The following is a 19,524-nucleotide window of genomic DNA, read 5'->3' on the forward strand; positions in this document are numbered from 1 at the left end:
ATAAAAGCTACAACAATGGGTTGTTTATAGTTGTATTCTACATAAAATTGCGCACATTTTCATATGTAAAACTTTATGTAACGGCTAATATAAAACGGTGCAAAACTTACGACAAAGTGACAACAGAATTTCTGAGATTTTCGGGAGAGTTACCGCGCGGCTGTTAGCAAAAGTTTTTTTCAAAAATTCACCATTATTTGAAATATTGTGCTAGAGACTTCCAATTTGTTGCAAAATGAAGGTAAACGATTGAATATTACTAGAATGTAAGAGGTTTAGCTTACATTTGCATTTTTCAACCATTTCGGTCAAGTCAAAGTTAACCGAAGGTTGAAATTTTGGCACTTACCATGATTTATATGAAAATATTTCAAAACTGATAAAAGCTACAACCATGGGTTGTTTATTGTTGTATTTTACATGAAATTGCACACATTTTCATATATAAAACTTTATGTAACGGCTAATATAAAACGGTGCAAAAATTACTACAAAGTGATGAAAGAATTTCTGAGAAGCGCCGCTGGTGCTTTTTAGTGCGAGAAGAAAGAAATTCGCGCATGTGCGCCTGGGTAATGCTTGTAAACCAAACAACAGCTTTATCCGTGAACTCCCAGCATCCCTCAAGGCATGTGATTTCAAATTTTTTGCAAACTAGGCCTATAACTATTTTTCCGTGAATATTTAAAAAAACTTTTTGTAGTCGATGTACCGTACATCTGATTAGCTCCCGGCAGACAATTTTAGTCAACGTATAATACATCCAATAGGCGTTTAAGGGGTACTAGCCCTTTGAGGTTAAATACAGCCAACCCCCAAAAATAGTGGGAAATTCTTAATAAGCAACCCAAATACTATAGGAAATTGTAATTTCCAAATGGACACCCAATGCGGAGTTATTACCTAGATCTACCATAGTTTAGATCAACTAAGTCATACGAACGAAAATTATCATACCTTATCGTATTGTTAGGGGGTTTGTGGCATCAATGAAACTGAAACAAAACAATGATTTCCTTTTAGGCAATGCGTTTAGGAAAAACATGTATAGAATCAGCTTTGTTATTTTGTTTACTTTGAATTTTTAAGGATACAGTAAGTAAAGCAGCATTTGTAATAACATCATTTTTATATAACCAATGTTTCATAAAATACCTGTTGTTTCAAAAGCTAGCCCATACACAGATGGTTTTTTGTAATTTAACAGTTGTCTTAGGCTATACTACCCTTGGCTGGATTTTGTCTGTTAAATCTGATGTCCGTTGGGTTCCACATCCTGTACATATGTACATACTGGCAGTCCCTGGTTATTGGCAGCCTTGGTTATTGGCGTTCCGGTTTTACTGCGCTTGTCTAGCTGAAGTGCGGCGATCATCGGTTTTCAGTGCTGATAATAAAGTATTGGTGCCGATACATACCCATCAGAGGTGCCATTAACCAGTTATCGGTGCCAAAGTCCGGTAATCTGAAAATTACCAATTTTTAATTATCAGCGATTTTTGCTTCTCAAGCCGTCAGAACAGAACCTCCGCTAACAACTGGGGACTGCCTGTGCAGGGTAGGGCACATAACAACATTGATATTCTGTGCTTACTATACATGTTATTTGTATGTGTTGTGTTGTAAGATGGTTTATTAAAGTGTTTTGAGCATATCTAAAATACATGGGTATTTTGTAGAATGATGGGACTACGTTTACGACTGAGAAACTTGTCAGTTGTTCTATATTCATATTATATTTTTGTGACTAAATACATTGTTTATGATAAAAACCTGTTTTATTATTGTATACTCACTGTCTCATCCTCAAAGAGCTTTACAAAGAAATTGACAGGTGACGAAAAGCTCTTGAATTTTAATCCCAACAACCCAAAAACATTTTTGGTCCAGGGTCAAGCCACTAGTTTCAAGGCCACATTTTTTTTATTCCACATACTTTTGGGTTTGGTAGCAAAGACCAAGACACTAAGTGCAAACTTACATTTTTTAGGGTGAAGTTCTATGGTGACTTACCTAAGCATGCTGGGTATGGTTGCAGTATTGTCAAACCTTCCCCAGTGGTAATTAGCATACTCAACAGTTGAGAAGACCCTTGGGATGCCACTGTAGCACCTATGGGTCAAGAATAACCATGCCACCTACTGATACACAGTGTAATAAAATTTGTTTGAGCTCGTGGCAACACTGTTCAAGCTCATGGCAAGTGTTGCTAGAGTGTAGGAAAAAACGGACCTTTTGGGAGATCTGCCGTGACCTCTAGGTAAACCTTAAGTGATTTAATGGGGCATGATGTTTTGTCTGCTGATTCTAGTGTACTTAGAATAGGAAATTTCCATCTTAAAGTAATCCCATTCTATGCCAGGAATGACAGGCCAGAGGACAATAATAATTGATGGTCAGCCATTTGTGTGATGTATTGTCCCTGGCTAAGAGAGCCCAGTTTGCTAATATTAGCTCCTGATGTTAATGCAAACAAGGTTGCATATTGTAGCTCGTGAGTTGTGGTTGTATATTGGGTCCACTGAATTGTGGGGCTGATCAAAGTCTAAGCACCTTGTTCAGGGACCAAGTAATTGGAACCCTTCTAGATCAGATCTTTGTAGTTCAAAGGATAACTAGTATACTAGAGTCAAATCACAGAATAAAAAATCAATGGTTCTGTTAATGCAGCCTTGTATTCCATGATTGCTCCCTAGAATTTTTTACTGGGCTTTCCTTATGGATATAATGTAACTGTATCTCCCATACATACAGGTATTGCCAGATATTTGAAGTCTATCACTTTTGCACTAGGTAGTTAGCAGTGTTGGGCGAGTAATTTTCACAGTATAGATCAATTTAAGAAAATCCACCGTGAAGCTCTTGGCTTAGAAAGGAGGATCCTTCAACCACTTTCCTTCCTACTGACTGGGATAAAACATGGGGCAGCTTTGGAATTTATTTCTTCACCCATTATTAAAATACAGGCAGGCCCCGGTTATCGGCGGAGGTTCTGTTCCTGGGGGTGTGCTGATAAGCAAAAGCCGCCATTAACCGAAACACTGTGATTTATGGGGCCATAATGGTGACTGTGGTGCTGACAACCGGTTATCGGCGTGATAAGGGTGTATGGCGCCGATAACCGTAACTGCCCATTATGGCACTAGACAAACGCCATAAAACCGGATCATCAATAACTAGGGACTGCCTGTAATAGGACCAAATGCCTGTTTGACCAATTTGGGACTATTAAATAAGCTGTTCCTTAGTCAGTTAGGAGTTTGCTCAACACCTTCAAAATCTGGAACATAAGCGGAAAAGGGTATATATAACGTCCTCCATTTGTTCCAGTCTTGTAGGAAGGCATCTCTTGCTAATGCTTGCCTGACAGTTTGATTCTTATATGTGCCGAACAGGCCCAGTTCCATTTGTGGAAGCATGTTGGCTATTTTCTGAAAGAGTGGTTGGGTAACTCCACTCTGTTAAGGCTGTCATTTTCCTTGATAGGGAGTCTTCTATACATTGAGAGACCCCATAAGGTGAATTGCAGACAAGTACCACTTCCTTTCTTGCCCAATCAAAGGATGGCTTGCATTACCATATTGAGAGGAGGTGAGTATCATCCCGACCTCTTAATGTAGGAGATTGTAGTCGTGTTGTTTAGAACCAACCAAATGTTCGAGATACAAAAAGACAGCCATCACCTCCAGGAAATTGATACGACAATTCCTCAGAGTAACTGAACACCTCCCTTTCACCTGATGATCCTCCCAACTTGTCAACAAGGCATCTGTGTGTGATGTCATTCATACAGACTGTGGAGTCAGGGTGATGTGTATTGCCAGAGATTCCTTCCGGGATCAGTGTCGAAGTATCTCCGCAACTTTTTTAATCTTTTGAAGAGGTCAGTCTCGCATTTTGTTAGTTGCATGCAATAGCTACAATTTGTTCATATTCATTTGTTGTAATCCGAGTATTGGATCTATTATTAATGCAGATTGCAACAACCCCATCATACATTCTAATTGCTGCTTGGAAACTGGGCTATGCAAGGCACGTGTTGAGGACTTGTTGTATTCTGCTTTGAGTATTATGGGGAGAGGCAACAAGCCATGAAAAGTATCCCAACACAATTCCAGCTACTGAAAGTGTCTGTGGGGTGTTAGGTGGGATTTTGCTAATTCATCATAAAACCTTTTGACTGTAGTCAATTAACCACTGCTCTTAGGTTTTTCAAGCAAACTTTTCTTGTGGGTCTGCAAATCGACCAGTCGTCTAGGTGGGCAATTAGTTGTATTTCTGCTTTCTTGAAGAACTAGTTACTAACTTTGTCAAATCTTAGGGCAATGTTTAGCCCACAGGGCATTACTTTGAACGTGTACATATTTTTCCCTCTCCAGAGCCTTAGGAATGGATGAAAGGGAACAATGGCTGGGAGGTGCCAGTATGCATCTTTCAGATTTGTAGTTATCTAAGTCTCTTTTAGAACAATTGAACGCACTAGGGCTTTGGTAGTTATTCGGAAAATTTGGCAATGTGCTTTTTCGATGTTGATTGGTCTAGGATCACTTTGTTTTGGAGAAATCCTTTTTGAGCACACTTAGACGAGCTTGTTGGGAAATATCCGCACGCTTCTCTATGGCTCCCATTAACAGGGCCTTTCTGCTTGTAACATTTCAGAGAGGGGTCTAGTTTTTGGAAGAATCTCTTTACAGGAGGGGGAGGGTGAGACTGTTTCCAACTTCAATCACCTGTGGTGACATTGAAGTTAACCCCAACCCTAAAGTTAACCCCAATCCTACCATTCCTATTGGTATCCTCCTCTTCCTCTGTCTTTGATAGGCATTCCATTTGTTGCTATAAATATATAAATATATATTATAATATTAGAATATAGTAATATTATATATAATATATTATATAAACAATATTATCTATCTATCGAATCTATCATTATCTATCTATCTATCTAGCAATATATATATATATATATATATATATATAAAGTTATATATATATCATATATATATTAGATATATATATAATATATATTTAATTATATATTAGATATATTATATAATAAGAAGGGTTATAAAAGGTTTTTGGACCTATTGCAAAGAAAAAAAATAACTTTTTTTTTTTTTTTTACTGTTGTCTTTTTGTGAGGCATCATCCCTGTTCTTTGAGTTGAAAACTTTTGAGGCAACTGAAAGCTTAAATTTTTAAGGGAGCCATTTTGGGTTGGGTAAGGGGAAGTTTTGGGTTATTGTTTCTTAAAGTCCCCATTTTCCCAAAAGAGAGTACTCAAATACAATTCTGTTGGCGGGCTTGCTCATTAAGTTTTTAACCACAACAGAGTCCTCAAACAGGCCCGTACAGAAAGGGTTATGTAATAATGAAGTTACATTAGGAAGTGACTAGTTGGTGGCCCCCAATGTTTCCATTCACGCTTTTATTTGCCACTCTTAAAAATGTCATAGAATGCTTGCCACAGGGTTCTCATAAGACTTTTAACCACAAGAGCAACAATTGTTCTGGAACATTTTGGAAGTCTTTTGAGGTCAACTTCCAGCAAGGTGGTAGAGGTTATAGTACTAAAGATTTGGATCTTAGTATGAAATTCTGCTGAGGCCGTTACCTCTGAGATTCTTCTCGTAGGGGTCCTGAATTACTGTTTAGCTATAAATGAAGGAGGCTTTTCCCCTTCAGAAGGGAGCAATATTGTTGCCCATTCCTCGGTGGAGTTTTCCGAAACTGGGAAGACCAAGACAAATCGTTTTAATTCCACCATTGTATCTGGTCTTTTAATCACTTCAAAATTCTAAAAATCTGTCTTTACAAGATTAATAATTTTGAAAATGAAGGCTGAAACTATTTGGTGAACAACTTTGGTCCTGATAAAGGGTGTATTCTATAGCTTTTAATGTTACAGACACAGGTAAGAAGATGATTTCTGTTAGTGATCTTTCACTTGTACAGCTTTGATCATAGTTTTCTCTCAATAATTAGATATTTACTATAGAGAGAAAAATGTCACTGATGCAACTAACCAAGGATTGTAAATATCATCAAGGATGAGTATTGGAGCCCCTATCATGCTTTGATTTGAAGTTTTGTACAGCCAGTCCTCAGTTATTGGCAGGGGTTCTGTTCCCGGGGGCGTGCTGATAAGCAAAAGCCGCCCTTAACTGAAATTTGGTGATTTATGGCGCCAATACAGTTAGTTGTCGACTTACAGCCGCAATTGGTTCCAATCAACCGGTCATAAATCGATTTGGACGTAAGTCGTCCCATGTTAATTTAGCATAAGAATATTATACTAGCCTAGCCTACACTAGGGTAATCGGTACCATCTTTACATACAGGGTAGCCTAGCCTACACTACACAGCATACTTTTTACATATATGGCATAGTAATTATTAATCTCAGCTAATTCTCTAGGTTCAATGCACATTGGCTTATGATAATTCAGTGCAAAGAGAAACTGAATAACATTTAATAAGTTAGCCTCGCATATACGATGATGTTATCATAGTACATAGTATACTGTATACTACATACATGATATAATTTAGTAATTTATTAATATAAGCCCATTTTGGCGGTTCAATGCATTCTGACTATGATATATCAGTAGAAAAAGAAATTGGACATGAAACGGGAATCAGATTTGGACAGACATCGGCTTACCTAATTGAGCGATGTCAGGCTGCTGACAGCTATGTATATTTATGAAATAAAAACACAATGAACGTGCATCTTTTCTGTGAATCTTTTAAAAAGTTATACATTACTGTATCCAATAATATTGTATGTACTCTCCTATTATTGTATCATAAAATGCTAACAAAGCTGTCAATGTTTTGGTTTGGAAATCAGCTAATGGCGAATATGAGTTTATTTTGCCGTATTTAACTCAATTTGGAGCAAATTGCCTTGCTTCTAGTTAGCGTAAAATATCTAGATACTTAACTTATATGAAACAAGGTAATTTGTCATTATACAACATTTTTTAGGTCAAAATATGAATTTAATGTGACATGAAATAAAGTATTTTCTGGGCTTAACCTGTGTCGCCCTGTGAAATGGTTCCTTTGATACTATTTCTTAGGTATAAATATTGCTATTCATCCTAGAGAAAAAAGAAACAATATAATGCCAAGATAAATGGCTCGCTCACCTCTAATAGAAGTGTCGGTATAGTAAAGGAGCGAGTGGAATCACTACCAGAGGTCCCTTGCCATTTAGCTTCTTCCCTCGACAAAACCCCCAACTACGGAGGAGCCGTGCTACAGCTCCCGGTACCCTCTACTACTACCGTGAGCGCCTCCGACGTCATTCCTTTGATAGCCGCCATCGTCACCACACACGTTGTTTTTTCTCTGTTCTGTGCGATCACTTTATCAAGATTTTTTACCTCATCTCAAGATGTCTTCTGCTTCTGCTTCTAAGTTAAGTACTGCCTTAAGGTTACAGATCACATTTTATGCTGATTTACCTGTTTTTTACTAGGAGTTCTCGGGAGCTTCACCGGCCCCGACCGCTCCTCCAACCGCATGGCGGTAGGGGTTTTCTTTTGGTCTTCCATACCATTAGAGATTCCCCCCTTTTTGCAGTACCTTACGATGTAGTTACCTATATTATATCATGCAGTTAGTTTTGTTAGTTAGGCCTTCACGGGGCACCCACTCCGACCGCACGTTTCGGATCTTAGCCTAGCTTTGCCCATCCGTTTCGTTAGGAGTTATCCAGATAGAACTATTGTTCCCCCTTGTCCTACTTCTAGTCCTATGTTTATTTTATATACATATTACTTGACCTAGGTGTTAGGTTAGGCTAACATACCCCATTCTTCGGACTGGCGATTAGCCTATTCCTTTGTTCACATTGACCTGGGGGTTAGGTTAGGCTAACATACCCCATTCTTCGGATTGGCGATTAGCCTATTCCCTTGTTTACATTGACCTAGGCGTTAGGTTAGGCTAGCATACCCCTTTCTTCGGATTGGCGATTAGCCTATAACCTTGGTCATTCTCATATTATCATGTATTTTTGTTCCCCGTGTTAGCCTAGCTTTTAGATATCATGTGTATTTTGTTATTATATATTTTATAAATATCCTAATATATCAGTTATTGAGATGTCTTTTCGACCATATTGTTGTTCCGACGGGCCTTCCTCACCACGTGTTTATCATCTGGCCGGAAGGGCCGCTGGTCGATCACGACGAGCCACCTAGTCACTGGGTCTACTCCCCGTCCCCTCCATCCCCCCTCCACACTTTGCCACCCACGCCATCGGGTGATGACTCGCTGCTCATAGCTAGCTTCCGAGTCCGCATGAGAGGGGGTGACTCATAGGGATAGCGGGGAGGTTCCCTTCACTGGGGCTCTCTCACAGTCACGTGTCTCGGGGGCTCGGGACCTTCTCCTCCTCCCTCCTCTGGCCTTATATCGGCCGCAGAGGTTAGAAGGTCCCCCCCCCCCCACCTCTACCCCCCCCCCCCCCAACCCCCCCCCCCCCCCCACGTGCTATAGTCCGGCAGTAATACTCCGTACCCACCGGACAACCAGGGAGGAGGGATTCACTGGGAGCCTATCCACCTAGATAGATCACACGGGCACCTTCTGATATTATGTTTTTCTGTTACACTATTTTAAGGATTTTTTTTATTATTATACTGTTACTCCGGGGGGGTTATAGTTCTACCTCATGTTATCCCTCCTTGGTTATCACCCAGAGAGCTGAACCCCTCTCGCTCGGTAATCACAACTCCGGTCCCGACGGAGTTTAATTTACACATACAACTAGGAGAAGCTTAACACGGAGTCAGCGGCTATTCCCCCTGTGACCAGCTCACTCCGGCAGCCCTTTTTGCATGCCACTTATACGTAATACGTAGAATCTTATCCGTCTGTTCCACTCCGGCACCCACGGATATTTACATAGTACCTCCCCGGAGGTTGTCAATGGTACTCATGTATCCTTTGACTTACAGGTTTTGTGTTGCCAGGAGATTGGGTGCAATGCTGTGCTGCAGGACCCATGCGGCCACGTAGTCTGCCGCTCCCATGCCGGCTGCGCAGTGAAGGTAGAGGACTTCATTGTTTGGCACCATGAAGGTTGCCAAACCTGCTACGTGCTAGTAGGCGAAGCCTCCTTAGTAGTAAGTTTTCTCCTATCTCCGTCAGCGTTCAATACCTGGTATATTTGTCGATACTGACTATATTTCACAATGTGGACACATATTCAGTTACTATAATTCTAGTCACGATCCTAACGTCCCCCTCCTCCTCTTTTTCCTAACTCTAAACCTCTCTTACAGGGTTCCGATGAAGAGAAGAAGGCCCTGGTGACCCTCAAAGCCTGGGTAGGAGGATTCGGACGGAACTCCAAAGGCCACCCATACATCCTTGCCCAGGACATGGCTGATCTCATCTTCCCTGGGGCCAAGAAGGGATCAGTGGTAGACCCGCTAGTGGCCGCCTCTCTGTTAGCGGACCTCCAAGTGATGATCTCTCTCCAGGACGGGGATTTCTAGGAGGATGTGGCAGAGGACGTCGCGGCTATGAACCTCGACGTTGAGCCCATGGCAGTAGACCCTATTAGCACAGGTAAGGGTGCAGTAGGGGCAGCTTCTGTGGGTTCTCGGGGCCCTTTCCTGAGTTCCCTTTCTCCTTCTCCTTCTACTGATCCTTCCTCTTCTATCTCTTTCCAGGGCTTCACTGAAGACCAACGGGTGGTTCGCCCTAAGGTCACTTCAGTTATCCCCAAAGTTAAGTTGGACAAACTTAAGAAGTCCCTACCTAAGAAATCAGCCACCTTAACTGACACCAGTACTCTGGCTCCCCACCCCGGAACAGTCAGATCAAGGGCGGCCTCTTCGTCAGCGTCAAGGTCCCCCAAACGCAGGTCTCGGAAGGATAGGGCTCAAGTGCCCCCCTTCGACCCCGAAAGCTTCTCGGCCAACATCTTGGAGCAGATGGGGGTTATCGTGGGAACCTTGGTGGATAACAAGGTTGGCATGGTACTTTCTCAGCTCACAAGTACTGTTGAGACCTCCGGCCAGTCGATCCAATCCCTAGCGGAACGTCTGGCCGCTCAGGAGAACGCCATCGCTGGGATCCAGACCTCGATCGCGGCAGGGACTCCTCAGGCAGTACCGACCATCCGCCATGAAACGAACAAACTCATAGCTTCCTCAGTTTGGGGGACGGACCTCTTCCCTGCACCAGTGTTGGCGGAGGTCTTACATGAGGCATCTAAGGTGAACCAGTGCCTCAAGGTCAGGTGGGGGCTAGTGTCTAAGAAGAAACAGGAATCCTCTGGTTCGAACCCGAGGATTAAGAAGAAGCCGAGGAAGTTCTTGCCCTTCCAGAACCCTCAGCAGACGCTGGTCCAAGTGGTACAAGTACCTCAAGGGCAACAGCACTCCTCCTCCAAGGGTCAACAACAGTACCTAGTCCTGGCCCCACAGTCACAGCAACCTCAGCCTTCTACATCCTTCGCTGTCTCCCCAGCCTACAACCCCACCTATGAAGGCCAGAATTTTCAGGCCTTCAACAGGTTTGCGAGAGGCAGCAGAGCTAGGGGTGCCTCTCATTTCAGGGGATCTGGCAGGGCTACAAACAGGGGAAGAGGCTTCCGAGGAGCAAGAGGTGGTCGCCCCTCGGCAAGCCAACAGTGAGAGTCCCAAGGTAGGAGGGAGACTGTACCTCTTCCGCCAGCGGTGGAGGTTCAGCCCCTGGGCTCAGAGCATAGTAACCAAAGGCCTAGGTTGGAGTTGGCTAGAGGGCCCTCCTCCAACCAACAAATTCTATCAAGCACCAACAACGGAATTGGTAGAGTATACCCAAGACCTCCTTCTCAAAGGAGCAGTTTCAAGAGTCAACAATTTAAAATTTCAAGGACGCTAGTTCAGCATGCCAAAGAAAGACTCGGAAAGCCGAAGGATCATCTTAGACTTGTCCCATCTGAACTTATACATTCATTGCGACAAGTTCAGGATGCTGACCGTTTCGCAGGTACGGACCTTACTTCCCCGTGGGGTGGGGCCGTCACAACCTCTATAGATCTTACAGATGCCTACTATCATGTTCCCATAGCCAAGACACTTCGTCCATCCTAGGCTTCAAACTAGGAAACAGATCCTACTCCTTCAAAGTAATGCCATTCGGGCTCAACATAGCCCCCAGGATTTTCACCAAATTGGCGGAAGCAGTAGTGCAAGAGCTAAGGAAACAGGGAATAATGCTAGTGGCTTATCTGGACGATTGGCTTATTTGGGCAAAGAATCCCAAAGAATGCAAGGAAGCAACGGTCAAGGTGATCAACTTTCTGGAACATCTAGGTTTCCAAATAAACAAAACCAAGTCCAGACTAACACCGGAATCTCGATTCCAGTGGTTAGGCCTTCAGTGGGACTTACAATCGCACACTCTATCAATTCTGTCGTTGAAAAGGAAAGAAATAGCAAGAGCTACAAAGCAATTTCTCAAACAACAACAAACATCCCGGAGGTGCCAGGAGAGGATCCTGGGCTCACTCCAGTTTGCATCAGTCACGGACGTTCTGCTAAGAGCCAAACTCAAGGATATAAACAGAGTATGGCGTTCCAAAGCGAATTGCAGATCACGGGACAAACTAGCTTCTATCCCGGTGATCTTACGAAAGCGTCTCCGCCCCTGGTCGGAGGCAAAGAATTTATCAAAAGCAATTCCCCTACAATTTCCTCCTCCATCATTAGTGATCCACACGGACGCTTCACTAACAGGATGGGGAGGATACTCTCAGCACAAAAAAGTTCAAGGAACTTGGTCTTTAACATTCCATCAACTACATATCAATGTACTGGAAGCCATGGCAGTGTTTCTCACACTGAAACTCCTCCGGCCGCCCAAGAACTCACATTTCAAACTAGTTCTGGACAGTGCAGTGGTGGCACACTGCATCAACAGGGGCGGATCCAAGTCAAGCCACTTGAACCATGTCATGATAGCCATCTTTTCTCTGGCAAACAAGAACAAATGGCACCTGTCAGCCACTCACTTGGCAGGGGTCAAGAACGTAGTAGCAGACGCTCTATCTCGCTCCGTTCCGTTGGAATCAGAGTGGGCACTGGACAGGAACTCGTTCAATTGGATCAGTCAACAAGTCCCGGGACTTCAAGTAGATCTCTTTGCCACGGAGTCAAACCACAAACTCCCTTGTTATGTGGCACCCAACCTCGATCCTCTGGCATATGCTACAGACGCAATGATCCTCGATTGGAACACATGGAAGAAGATTTACCTTTTCCCTCCAGTGAACCTTCTCCTGAAAGTTTTAAACAAACTCAGGACATTCAAGGGCCGAGTGGCTCTAGTAGCCCCCAACTGGCCCAAGAGCAATTGGTTCCCTCTACTTCTAGAGTTGAGACTCCGGCCCCTACGGATTCCCAACCCCAAACTAACCCAGTTAGTGCAAACTCAGACTGTGTCCGCTTCCTCAAGAATTCAGAAAACCCTAACTTTATGGATTTCCTGAAGTTCGCAGCCATGAGGAATGCAGACATTGATTCCCAGAATATTTCATTCTTGGAATCAGATAAAAGTGTCTACCCTGCGTCAATATGACTCATCTGTTAAGAAACTAGCAGAGTTCCTTAAGGATTCAAACTCTCAAGTCATGACAACGAACCTAGCCATAACTTTCTTTAGATCATTGTTTGAGAAAGGTTTAGCAGCAAGCACTATCACTACAACCAAATCAGCTCTTAAAAAGATCTTCCAGTTTGGTTTTAGCATAGATCTTACGGATTCTTACTTTACCTCCATACCAAAAGCTTGTGCTAGACTGAGACCATCAACGAGACCTAAATCAGTCTCTTGGTTTTTAAATGATGTCCTCAAACTGGCCTCGGACATTAATAATGACTCATGCAACTATATCTCTCTCCTGAGGAAAACCCTATTTTTACTAAGTTTAGCCTCAGGAGCTAGAATATCAGAACTGTCAGCCTTATCAAGGGAACTGGGTCACATTGAGTTCCTCCCCTCAGGGGAAGTCCTTCTATCCCCAGATCGCCACTTTCTAGCCAAAAATGAAGATCCACAGGACAGATGGTCCTCGTGGAAAATCCTACCACTACCTCAAGACATTTCTCTTCATCCTGTCAACTCATTAAATAAGAGCTTACCTAGGTAGAACAACTCTGAGATCTTCAGGTCCGTTGTTCATTAGGAAGGAGGGTGGTACAATCTCCCTAAAAGGGATCAGGCAACAAATCTTATACTTTATTAAACAGGCCAACCCGGAGTCCTTTCCTCGGGCCCACGATGTTAGGGCAGTGGCCACATCTATTAACTATTTTCAACATATGAATTTTGACGATCTTAAGAAATATACAGGCTGGAAATCTCAGACAGTTTTTAAACGGCACTACCTAAAACCCTTGGAAGCCCTCAAATTTCCAGCAGTGGCAGCTGGAAACACAGTTTCTCCTGACTCTTTATAAGTTCTTATAACTTTCTTGTAGCCTTCCCTTCTGCCTGCCCCATTGCACCCTTACTTAGTTTAGTCGCCTCTATTGTAATTTTGTTACCTTGAGTATTGCTGTTATGTTCATCATTCTCGTTTGGGATTCAGTTATATTGTTTTTGTATAAGTCAACTTGATATCCTGTCTTAAGCCTACCTTGTATATATTTTGCTTGTTTGATAGGCTAATTATCCTTAAGTTCTAACCCATGTTTAAGGGTTCATACTATTAACTATTAATTGTAAGACTGTAATTTAAGTTGATCATTATACTATTAACCTTACAGGTGTTTGTTTTTACCTTCTTGATTATCTGTACTGTCCCTCAAGCTTGGTGTTTTAGCATTCTCTGGTACTATTTCACAGGGCGACACAGGTTAAGCCCAGAAAAGGGATTTTGACGAAGGAAAAATCTATTTCTGGGCAACGACCTGTGTCGCCCTGTGAAATGGTTCCTTTGATACTATTTCTTAGGTATAAATATTGCTATTCATCCTAGAGAAAAAAGAAACAATATAATGCCAAGATAAATGGCTCACTCACCTCTAATAGAAGTGTCGGTATAGTAAAGGAGCGAGTGGAATCACTACCAGAGGTCCCTTGCCATTTAGCTTCTTCCCTCGACAGAACCCCCAACTACGGAGGAGCCGTGCTACAGCTCCCGGTACCCTCTACTACTACCGTGAGCGCCTCCGACGCCTGTGACGTCATTCCTGAAGATAGCCTCCAAGCTTGGGGTAAGCTGGGTGAGGACAATCTAACTACAGGGTGGGGTTTCACAGGGCGACACAGGTCGTTGCCCAGAAATAGATTTTTCCTTCGTCAAAATCCCTTTTTTCATTAACAGATTGCTTTGTGGGCATTTTTCTGTACAAATATTACGTGATTCCATTCGCTATTTTCACTTCATTTTATCATAGTATGAACTTTACTGTTACGTTACTTATCTTTTATTGGCGTGAAAACAACAGTAAAGTGTATTTTTTCAAGACCTGAAGTTTTCATTAAAATGATTTTCTCTCAATTTTATCTACGGCTGTGTTTGATGGCGGCTGTGTTTGATGGCATAAGTTTATTGGAGTTATATCTTGTTGCTGATGCACGTTAATAGTCATTAGTAGCTCTAAAAGTAAGCTGTGTGTATGGAGAGGCAGGAGCTGGGAAAAAACTGTTGTACGTTCATCTGGACACCACACTTTCTTGCTCACATCGCTTCCCAGTTGTTTTAGTTGAAGGTAGTCGCAAAGTTGATCTGTTGTAACTTGCATAGGTCGTAAATCGACCTATGGTGCTGATAACCCTTATGGTGCTGATAACCGGAACTCTGCCCGTTATGGCGCCATAAATCGCTGATTTTGTCCAAGCGCCATAAAACCGGATCGCTGATAACCGAGTCCGCCGATAACCGGGGACTGCTTGTATTCAGAACTGACCAATTAGTGGTTCTCAATCTTAATTCCAACACTATACCCTATTTGGGCAGAATTTGCATCCCATCATTTTTGGGGTACAGGATGCAGTAGTGGCACACTTTGCAATGTACTGGTCTAAATTAAATTCCTTTTCGGAATCATGTATCATGTCCATCATACATTGCCGTTTTGCCCACTCCATATTCCATAGTAAGAATGTCTCCCTCATGTGAAAGCTCCTCTACTTCCTCTGTGGGGTTAACTTGGGAGGTAGTGAGACTGATGTTACTGGGTTTTTGCCCGAACATAAAACACCTTGGAGGTATGGGGAATGATGCTACATACTGGCTTTTGACACAAACATACATCTTGGTCTGAGAAAAAGGGTTATATATCTGCTGCCAGATTTTTGCCAGAAAGATATAATTTCCCCTTTCCTTAGTCGTACTGAGCCCCAGGAATCACAGACAACTTAAAATTAGCAGTTTCATCCTTAAAACTTGCTCCCAGTAGCATACTACAAGTTTGGTACATATCTGTCGACCAAGCAAATTTTTTTTGTTCTTTACAAGACTATACCCATGGCAGGTGGTATGAGCCATACCCACTGGCACAAAATGAACCAAGCAATTTGATAAGGAACTCTTGAACTGAGGGTCCTGCATAATGGCAGCCCTTTAGTGATTATTAGTTGTTATTAGAAGCTAGTCGGTATTGACACACCTCTGTAGTTCTTCTTAGTTTCCGTATTTGTAATAGATTCTATTAGAAATCTATGCTAACTTTAGCCCTTTGAGGTTTTAACTTAGTTTTAATAGCTGTATATTTCTGTATTAGTCCTTTTGCAATAGCTATGTAAGATTCTGATTTGAATTTTCATACCATTCAGACTAATATCGTATGTATTAGTTTTAGTTAGCCCAAGCCAGTTTTAAAGGGCTTATGTTATTTAATTACGCCTAGGATACTGTTTATATCCAGTCCTAGGCATTTGGGCTAAACTACCACTTAGTACACCAACAATAGGATGTTTCCTAAATTGTTCTCTCTTAGCCTAGTATATGGTATATTTTGTTATCCAGATTATAAGTACACCAAAAATAGGATGTTTCCTAAATTGTTCTCTCTTAGCCTAGTTTTTGGTATTGCCTTATCCAGATTATTCTAGTGTTAGTTACTTTTTCTTTTTGTTATAATTCTTTTTCTTTTGTAGTTTGGTTTGTATTTGCTTCTTTTTTAGTTTTGTTATATGGGTTTATTCTTCATCTACAGTGCATTGAGTTTAAATCTCTTGTAGAAACTTATTGTTATATTTGTAGAATACTTAAGTGTTTCTGGATGTCTTGCAGATTTCTTAATTCATTTCATTCAATTTCTTTTCATTTAAATTCACTTTCTCTCAGGAGGGTTTTGGCTTGGATTCGTTTCATTGGATTCTGGGCAAGTTAAACACCATGTTGTTTTTCTTTATTATTATAACACACAAATTCACTGTCCAAAAATCATACTATTTACGCACAGTAACCAGAGTATCAACTGACACAAGTTTTGCGTCCAGAGGTGAGTTCCTAACTGACTTTTCTGTCCTTTCCAAATGAAGTCTGAACCTCTTTCTGAATTTCAGACTCCTCCTTCTTGGCCACTGGAGAACACCCTACTTTTTCATAACTGGTTACTCTTGAACGCCTCCAGCTTCCGGTGCCACCCCAGGGCGAATCATAGTGGTTGTCGTGATCCACCGTAACCACCCACTTGATGTGTCAAAGTTCACACTCCCAGCTTACCTCATCACTTTTCTGTTGTGGCGAAGGCACTGGTTTTATGGTTCTCACTTTTTACACATCCTATTTTGCGTTCAGTTTCTACCTCTCTCTCTACCTCTCCTTCGCCTTCATCTACCATAACTCTACTAGTAGATTTTCCTATCTAATATATATCTACCTACTTATTTCTACAGACTTCTGCCTTCTTAACACTAGATCAAATATAAGGCCTATATGTGGCATATAGGCGGGAACATGTTGTCCATAGATTCAGAATCCTTGTACTGATGTCAGAAAAGGCAAAAGCAAATGTCCTGTGCAGTTTGCTAAGATCTAAAGCAGTGTGTTTGGGTGCAAAAAAGGTGCACCCTAACTTTAGATTGGGCATGAAAGTGTTCTAACCCTGGAGGGTGCTGCGGCTAATGAGAGCGAAGTATTGTACTATGCACCTCAGACTGCTTTCTCACAGACTTTGAACCATAGATCTTTTTTTTTTCTCTATTTTTATGTGTTTCTCAATTTCTTTATTTTCTCTCTTTATATTTATTTCTTTTTCTCTGATTTTCTCTCAATTTTTTGTTTTGCTATCAATTTTTCTTTCTCCCTGATTTTCTCTGTTGATTTTTCATATTTCTCTCTCTCTCTCTCTCTCTCTCTCCCTCCTCCTGATCTGAGTCAGGTTGATGGTGATGGATTTGAAAATAAGAGGTAGGAAACCCAAAAAAGGAGAGAGGAGATCTAGAATTAAGATTTGGGACCTTAAAAGAGAAAAGGGGGAGCAATTTAGGACTGTGAGAGAGAGATGGTTGGAATGGGGCAACATAGTATTTAGACAGGTAATATGTACTAAATACAGGGTAATATGTAGAGTGGAAAATATCTGGGCAGCCATGAGAGAAAAAGTGTGTGTGGGGGAAGCAGAGGAATTGGGTGGAAGAACCAGTGGATATGCAGTGTCGAGAGGAGAAAAGTGGTGGTGGAATGGAGAGCTGCAAGAATCAATTACCGTATATTTCGGCGTATAAGTCGACCCTTTAGCCCCAAAAAATCATGCCAAAATTAGGGGGTCGACTTATCTAACGGTAACAAAAAGTGAATCTTTATTATTTTGGCAGGAATCCAGGCTTTACAGTTGGCTAATAATAATGACAGCCTTGTTGAGGTAACTATGTATGTAAATACCAGTATTAAAAACATTTCACACTGTAATATGACAATAATAATACATTAGAACATCCATTACCTTAAATTAAATGAAAAAAATCAAAGTAACTTGAAGAAACCCCAATTGCACAGCAAGTGTAAACATTGCGTAGCCATTTGTAGTACAGTAATTGGGAAGGATGCGTTCACTCTGACAGTTTTGTATTTACCGGGGTATTGTTCAAAAAGATTTATGGTATGAAATCTTTATTTATCACTTTAAGTTAAATAAAAAAAATTGTATTTAATAGTAAATATGTATTTAAAATCCTTCAAAATGACTTGAGTCATCGTCACTTGAATTAAACAATTCATCAAACAAATTATCATTCACAGTTTCATCATAAGGATTCCAGTTTGAATCTGGTGAATCAACTGCAGGTTCGTTTTCCCTCAAATGAGCCTGTTTATTTCATAGAAGAACCAATGGTCAGGAATATTCCAACACAATAATAGAATACCGGCATGTCGTTTTAACAACCCAATCTAAACATTAACTTGAGTGGCAGTTTGTACATGCATATATACGTAGGCTCTTATGCAGCGTTAGTTAGCGCTTTGTTTGTTTACATTACACTCGAGTAACGTATCTTTCGTTTCGTCATTTCTAATCATATTTGCCGGTATTCATCTTTTATATATTACGCAGATTTGTTAATTAACCGAGTATATTACCTGTATTTCTTATGGTAAGTAGAGCAACATATGTACCGTAATAACATTCAGGTTATTTTATATGATACATTTTACCCTGCTGCTTATTTTGAGCGGACGGTTGGCCTCACATTTTATAGGTCGACTAATATACCCGATATTAGTTAAAATCATAAAAATTTACTCAGAATTGGGGGGTCGACCTATCTTCCGGTCGACTTATATGCCGAAATATACGGTATGAGGAAATCAGCATTTAGGACTGTGAGAGAGAGATGGTTGGAATGGGGCAACATAGTATTTAGACAGGTAATATGTACTAAATACAGGGTAATATGTAGAGTGGAAAATATCTGGGCAGCCATGAGAGAAAAAGTGTGTGTGGGGGAAGCAGAGGAATTGGGTGGAAGAACCAGTGGATATGCAGTGTACGAGAGGAGAAAAGTGGCGGTGGAATGGAGAGCTGCAAGAATTCAATTACGTATGAGGAAATCAAAAGCATTTAAGGACTAGAAAGTAAGGCATGTACAGGGTTCAGAGGAACGATACAGAGAAGAGGAAAGAGACGCTAAAAGTAGGGTAGGTATGGCTATTGGAAGGGCAGCAGAGCAGTTGATTGAAAGACTAGGAACAAGAAGGGAGATGTCATGGATTTTGGTAACTTGTCATGGATTGTGGTAACTACAGGGGAATTAAACCAACAGATCATGGATTGAAAGTTTTAGAGAGTACTGGATTTGGGATGAATAGAGATTGTAAAGATCAGGAAACGGCAGTATTGATTCATGAGAGGGACAGAGGATGCCATTTTCATAGTAAGACAGCTACAGGAAAAGAGGCTAGAAGGAAACTAAGAGCTTTATTGTCCATTTATAGACCTAAAGAAAGTATGTGATATAATCCCAAGAGAAGTGATGTTTTGGTGTTTTGAGGGAGGGGAAAGTTCCAGAAAAGTTGTTTAGGCTGGTCAAGATGATGTATCAAAGAACGAGCAC

The 19,524-nt window shown here is 41.3% G+C and overlaps 1 protein-coding gene and 1 long non-coding RNA gene across 4 annotated transcripts in view; one reads left to right on the forward strand and one right to left on the reverse strand.

Annotated features, from left to right (window-relative positions):
* The window catches only part of LOC135196922 (meiosis-specific nuclear structural protein 1-like), a 508,419-nt gene that overhangs the window by 396,746 nt on the left and 92,149 nt on the right, over nt 1-19,524 (forward strand). The window lies entirely within an intron of this gene.
* On the reverse strand, nt 973-18,251 carry LOC135196730 (uncharacterized). Its single transcript, XR_010310439.1, has 3 exons — nt 17,916-18,251; nt 1,227-1,465; nt 973-995 (listed from the first exon to the last, which is right to left on the reverse strand). It is a non-coding gene; the product is annotated as an uncharacterized LOC135196730 (long non-coding RNA).

This window comes from Macrobrachium nipponense, chromosome 18, assembly GCF_015104395.2.
Source record: "Macrobrachium nipponense isolate FS-2020 chromosome 18, ASM1510439v2, whole genome shotgun sequence".
Lineage (NCBI taxonomy): Eukaryota > Metazoa > Arthropoda > Malacostraca > Decapoda > Palaemonidae > Macrobrachium > Macrobrachium nipponense.